The sequence below is a fragment of the Pagrus major genome, chromosome 22 (assembly GCF_040436345.1).
Source record: "Pagrus major chromosome 22, Pma_NU_1.0".
In the NCBI taxonomy this organism is placed as follows: domain Eukaryota; kingdom Metazoa; phylum Chordata; class Actinopteri; order Spariformes; family Sparidae; genus Pagrus; species Pagrus major.
The window spans coordinates 29,386,043-29,393,342 of NC_133236.1; positions in this window are offsets into that span (position 1 = coordinate 29,386,043).

Here is a 7,300-nt window from a genome sequence, read left to right on the forward strand (position 1 = left end):
TCCTCCTGCTGCTGCTGCTTCCCCCCCTTAACCCTCCTGCTGCTCCCCTTAACCCTGCTGCTGCTGCTCCCCTTAACCCTCCTGCTGCTCCCCTTAACCCTGCTGCTGCTGCTCCCCTTAACCCTCCTCCTCCTTCTGCTGCTGCTGCTTTCCCCCCTCAACCCTCCTGCTGCTCCCCTTAACCCTGCTGCTGCTGCTCCCCCTAACCCTCCTGCTGCTCCCCTTAACCCTGCTGCTGCTGCTCCCCTTAACCCTCCTGCTGCTGCTCCCCTTAACCCTCCTCCTCCTTCTGCTGCTGCTGCTTCCCCCCCTTAACCCTCCTGCTGCTCCCCTTAACCCTGCTGCTGCTGCTCCCCCTAACCCTCCTGCTGCTGCTGCTGCTCCCCTTAACCCTCCTGCTGCTCCCCTTAACCCTCCTGCTGCTGCTGCTCCCCTTAACCCTCCTCCTCCTCCTTCTGCTGCTGCTGCTGCTCCCCTTAACCCTCCTGCTGCTGCTGCTCCCCTTAACCCTCCTGCTGCTGCTGCTGCTCCCCTTAACCCTCCTGCTGCTGCTGCCCAACTTAACCCTGCTGCTGCCCCCCTTAACCCTGCTGCTGCTGCTGCCCACTTTAACCCTCCTGCTGCTGCTGCTCCCCTTAACCCTCCTCCTGCTGCTGCTGCTGCTCCCTTAACCCTCCTCCTGCTGCTGCTGTTGCTGCTTCCCCCCCTTAACCCTCCTGCTGCTGCTGCTCCCCTTAACCCTGCTGCTGCTGCTGCTCCCCTTAACCCTCCTGCTGCTGCTGCCCAACTTAACCCTGCTGCTGCTGCTCCCCCCCCCTTAACCCTCCTGCTGCTGCTGCCCACTTTAACCCTGCTGCTGCTGCTGCTGCCCAACTTAACCCTGCTGCTGCTGCTGCTGCTGCTGCTGCCCCCCTTAACCCTGCTGCTGCTGCCCCCTTAACCCTGCTGCTGCTGCTCCCCCTTTAACCCTCCTGCTGCTGCTGCCCAACTTAACCCTGCTGCTGCCCCCCTTAACCCTGCTGCTGCCCACTTTAACCCTGCTGCTGCTGCTGCTGCTGCCCCCCTTAACCCCGCTGCTGCTGCTGCCCAACTTAACCCTGCTGCTGCCCCCCTTAACCCTGCTGCTGCCCATTTTAACCCTCCTGCTGTTGCTGCCCACCTTAACCCTGCTGCTGCTGCTGCTGCCCCCCTTACCCCTGCTGCTGCCCCCTTAACCCTGCTGCTGCTGCTGCTGTTGCTGCTGCTCCCAGGTGAGGTGGCACCTGGCAGGCACAGGTAAAAGATTACATGTGTAACTTCATTACTGTTACAACTGTGTTCAGAAACAAAGTAATTCTTACCCAATTTATAAACGAGGTACAAGTTATTTACTCTTCTAATGAGGTGGAAAAGATTATCAGGTTGGTGGTGCAGTAATCAACACAAGTAGATGGATTGGGAGAATATCAAACAGTGGAGTCCAGAAAACAAAAACTCCAAGCAGTAAGAAATAATAGAAATAGAAAACAGTAGAAATAATAAAATATAAGATATTTACACCATCGCACATTTAGGTCCTGAAACTGCCCATCAGCATATTGAGCTCGGTCTACTGGGAGCGGTGCTGGTTGTACAGTCTAACAGCAGCAGGAAGGAAGATCCTGCAATATCACTTCTTCACAGGTCCTTCCTTCCTGATGCATATGTTAGCAGAAGTCATATTGTTTTCCTGTTGTTGTTTTTTGGCAGAGCATGGAACTCGAAACACTTTGTAGAAAATGGATCAGTTTGTATCCAAAGCACCATCGGGCAGACCCAAAGTGACCACACACTATAAGAAGATCAATACAACAAGCTGAGTTACCTGATGGATAGAAAAGCAGCTTCATCACAGACTCCTATCAGCAGACGTCCTGTCAAGAGGAGGCTGTCTGGTAGCGGTCTCAGAGGACGAGGAGTAGTTTCTGAACCACTTCTCAGGAGGGGAAACAAAGACAAACAGTTGAGGTGGGCTAAGAAATACCAGAATTTCACAGTGGATGACTGAAGAAGGTCATATCTGCTGATAACATGGTCCCTGGTTTGATCTGTGTGGCGAAGGATTCATACTGCAGCAGGATAATGAGCCCAGACACACCTTAATAAAAGCTTTGCAGGAAGACCAAAGACGAGCGAGGTGTCCTGACTGTCATGGACTTTCCTCCACAGTCACCTGACCTCAACTCCATTGAACATTTATGGGGGCACTTGAGATAACATGAGTCATCAGGTCTTACACAAACTTGTGGAGTCCATGCCAACTGAGGTGCATGCTAAATATTAAGATATTCAGATTCAGCTTGTCACTTAAATTGTTCAGCTGATATTATCATTTGTAATAATAAAATAAAAAAGTGTCCTGACTAGTGGTCTCTGGACGTTTGGACCCTACTATAAAGAGTGATGGATACTAACAGGGCTGGATTAGCAAAGCAGACAATAACCGAAGGTCACCAGACTCTTGCCAGCTCATTTTCAGGTGGTTAATCAGGTGTTAGGTGCAAGCAATCATATGTAGCATCATCTCCAAAAGCAGATAAACTTCAAAATCAAGATTCAAACCTTGCAAACATACAGAGCTACATACATATTTTAGTGCTTAATGTTTCAGATGTGCGAGCTGGTTACTCAGCTGGTTCAGGCAGATGAAGGTCAGCAATAAGGAGAAATTAAAAGAGGCTTTACTCTGGAGGGGAAATGGATCCAGGTGGCTAACTTAGCATGCGCATCAATTCGATCATTTGGACTGAAAAAAAACCCAGCCCATTTAATATTTTTTGCTGTGCTGTTTCTGCCTCATTTCAGCCTGCACCTGCTTTGCCTCTGCATAGTTGTTGCAGTTAAACTTTTCATATAATTTAACAAAAGAAAGTTCTTTTAAACTATACTGTTTTACTAACTCGCTGTCAGGAGTTTTAATAAGACACAGCTCGAATAAAAATGGAAAGTGATGGCCCGAGCAAATAGAAAGATGAACATGCATAGTGTCAGGTACGATCGATGGTACATCTAATGCATAGTTTGACCTGGAGGTCACGCTGGGACGATCAGAACAGGGCAACGCAGAAAACAAGTGCTCTGCTCTCCTTTAATAACAAAGTGCTTTTGAAGAAGACAGACCTAACCTGCCACAGTGGAGGTGTTAAGTAGTCAGAAGCTTTCTGAAACATTTGTATTGCACAATAGAATATGATGAATATTAATGCTGTTAAAGCAGTTGTCTTTGTGACCTAACAGTCATGAATAATGCATAATGGACTCGTAGTGCTCATATAAGGTGCTTATGGTGCCATATTTACGGTTCATTATATGAGATATATTTTAGCTTTCACTTGGAATGGAGTACCGCAGTTTTTGTAAATGAGGTGTCCTGCTAATGCTGCTCTGCAGAGTGTGTGCAACATACAGTGTAATAGTCATACTGCCCCCATGTGACAACTACAGCAAGGAAAAATGATGCTAGGAGAATAAATTAGATGTGTTTTCCCTGTTCTTTATGTATCGTTGTAAATCTGTTACTTCACAGCAGTGACACTCATGAAACAAACTGAATATCGACAACAAACTTTAGTTAATTCATAATTAAAGTTTATTTTTTCCATTTTATCAAAAGGAACAGCCCCTAATTTCTCCACCTGTTCCTCCTGTTTCCACTTATCTTGGTCTTCCTAGTGGGCAAACAAAGCAATTTCTTTTTGTCTGAGGAGAAAAGGAACACATTTATTAATGTCAAGGTTTACCTCCTGGCCCTGACGCTAAAAAATAAAACTGGGCTGCAATCCAGATGATTTAAAAACTTGATAGCTCACTTGGTGAGTGTGTGCCTCGTGTTCAAAGGTCCCTAGCTGCAACCAGTTGCTGTAATTTAGAGATATATCAATTATCAGGGCTGATATTCAGCAATTTTTCACATTATTGTCTTGGTGTTTTTTTGTGTCTGATGGGCGGATAAAATAAATCAATAAAAAAATGCAACATTTTGTCTCTGATGCAGCATCCTTCCTGTCTGTGGTCTCCCCTCTCACCAGTAACACAAGTTATCTAATAAATGTAGTGGAGTGGAAATAAAGTAAACATGATAATCCTGATTTGAAGTACCTTGAAACTGTACTTAAGTACAGTAAATCTAGGTGCTGTATCGCAGGCAACTCGATCTGTTTCAGTTTGTTGAAGACGTTTTACGTCTCATCCAAGAGGCTTCTTCAGTTCTAACTAACGGGAGGAGTTGCAGGTTTTTAAACTCTGTGTGGGAGTGTCCTCACAGAGTCGTTAAGGACGCGCGTGAGCTCTGAGTTTCAGAGTCGTCAGGGCCACTTGTGGGTCGTTGACCCAACCGGCGTTCATGCGGGGTGCTAGTGCTAGGTGAGCCCAGGTGTGAATGGTTGTTAAGCTGTCTGGGGAGGGAACTCAGTACTGCATTGTAGGTGGGTGATCACCAAAGACAAAGCGTTGGACCAACGCAAGTGTATATTGGTTCAAGATATCGGTTATCAGTCTCCTTGATTACTAATTGGGATTGGAATCAGCAGTGGAAACAACATATCAGTCGACCCCTGTTGTAATTGCTTTTGTCTTGGTGCAATGTTCTGCTGCACACCGCCCAGCTTTTCCCCCTCAATGTCAAAGAGGCATAAAAACTCATAATAATAATACTCGTCTTCATAAAAGTGATACAGAGTACACTTTTAGTCTTTTCAAACACAAGTGTATCTGATTACACAAATCATTAGAGTGCATTCAATTCAGGTGTGCCAGTTTCTTTATGCATGCCGGCTCACTGACGTGCACTCACAACTGAGTGGAACTGAGTCATCGTTAATGAATGTTATTTGTTACACCTGTGCTTTTAAACTGCAGCAGTGAGAGAAGTCTATCCCTTACCTGAGTAATCTGTGCACCTGTCGCAGCCGGTATATATGTTTGAGCACACTGCAGGCAGTGAGAGTGAAAGGTATTTATGAGTTGACCCTGACGTAGTCATTTAATGCACTTTTCAACAGCAGAGGGAGACTAAAACCATTTTAATGGCGTGTAATTTCTTAGAGTGCTTTGGTTTCTCCAGTTTCCTCCACTTTTAGCTGTTCTTCCCGGCCTCCATCTCCCTCCACCTCCTCCTATCTCCTGCTCATTCATTGTGTCAGAAACATCAGTCAAGTGCATTGCTGCCATTACTGTAGTTAAGACGGACAAACCGGAACATTATTTGTGATTATAAATAAATATATTTGCTTTTATCTTCTGCCTTTGGTCCTTTCATACACATTTGAGCAGTTATTTCACATTACCACAAAGTGTTTTGCCCTTTTAGTAGGCTATAATGTAGCATTAGTAGCTAATAGCTGTCATAACCTAAACAGAAAAAAAAGACATTAAAAGTGTTTTTCGTTCACAATTATAATCATCCACATGGACTTTTTCAGCTCAGCGGTTCCCTTTCTCTCCAATAGCTTCTATGAATTTCTACACTGGCCTGTATCTTCACACCTGGCTTGAAATGTATCCCCTTTTTATATTTGGTAAGACTTTATAATATGTGTTATATCATTAATATAAATAATTCTATATGATTAATAACGGCATATTTATAGTTAATCAAACTTTATTTAACTGTTAACAAGCAATGAAATGCTTTATAAAGTATTTATTAGCAGTTGTTTATTGGAAAGTTGCAGTTGATGTTCATAATACTGTAAATGGTTAATAAATACTGTGTAGTTCATTTATAAACATTATTCTGACGCCATCAGAGATGAAACTGATGTTTTTAACCTTTACAATTACTTAATAAATGTTTTATGAACCATTTTATTGTCTCTGAACAGTAAAATTACTTCACTAAATCTAATTATCGATAAATTAATGTTGGTTATTATAAAGTGTTACCCATGTTAATAAGTCATTTTTAGCATAGAAATGAGTTTAATGAATTTAAGTCAAAATTGGACATATTTGTAACATATTTGTAACTATTTCTTGGCACTGATATTATTGTCTGAGCCATTATTGGCAGAGAAACAGATTTATAATGTAGTTTTCAAAATGTTCCTGATGTATGGATGGAGGTGGAGGTGGAGGTGGGGGGCCTGGACCTCAGTACTTTTAAATCCTGGCTACGGCCCTGCGCCCAACGAGCCTGCAAGGAGGCTAGGAGGCAGGAGGCAGGAGGCAGGAGGCTAGGAGGCAGGAGGCAGGGGGCAGGAGACAGGAGGCTAGGAGGCTAGGAGGCAGGAGGCAGGAGGCTAGGAGACAGGAGACAGGAGGCAGGAGGCAGGAGGCTAGGAGACAGGAGACAGGAGGCTAGGAGGCAGGAGGCAGGAGGCAGGAGGCTAGGAGACTAGGAGACAGGAGGCAGGAGGCTAGGAGGCTAGGAGACAGGAGGCAGGAGGCAGGAGGCTAGGAGGCTAGGAGGCAGGAGGCTAGGAGACAGGAGGCTAGGAGGAAGGAGGCAGGAGGCAGGAGGCAGGAGGCTAGGAGGCAGGAGGCAGGAGGCTAGGAGACAGGAGGCAGGAGGCTAGGAGGCTAGGAGGCAGGAGGCAGGAGGCTAGGAGACAGGAGGCTAGGAGGCAGGAGGCAGGAGGCAGGAGGCAGGAGGCTAGGAGACAGGAGGCTAGGAGGCAGGAGGCAGGAGGCAGGAGGCTAGGAGACAGGAGGCTAGGAGGCAGGAGGCAGGAGGCAGGAGGCTAGGAGACAGGAGGCTAGGAGGCAGGAGGCAGGAGACAGGAGGAAGGAGGCTAGGAGGCAGGAGACAGGAGGCAGGAGGCAGGAGACAGGAGGCTAGGAGGAAGGAGGCTAGGAGGCAGGAGGCAGGAGGCTAGGAGACAGGAGGAAGGAGGCAGGAGGCAGGAGACAGGAGGCTAGGAGGAAGGAGGCTAGGAGGCAGGAGACAGGAGGCTAGGAGGCAGGAGGCTAGGAGACAGGAGGCTAGGAGACAGGAGGCAGGAGACAGGAGGCAGGAGGCAGGAGGCTAGGAGACAGGAGACAGGAGGCTAGGAGGCAGGAGGCTAGGAGACAGGAGGCTAGGAGACAGGAGGCAGGAGACAGGAGGCAGGAGGCAGGAGGCAGGAGACAGGAGGCAGGAGGCAGGAGACAGGAGGCAGGAGGCAGGAGGCAGGAGACAGGAGGCAGGAGGCAGGAGACAGGAGGCTAGGAGACAGGAGGCTAGGAGACAGGAGGCTAGGAGGCAGGAGGCAGGACACTTGGGCACTCGGTTTCCTCCTAGTTCCCTCCGAAGTTCCCTCCTCTCTCCCAGAAACCAGCTAACGGCTCCGGGTGCAAACAGAAG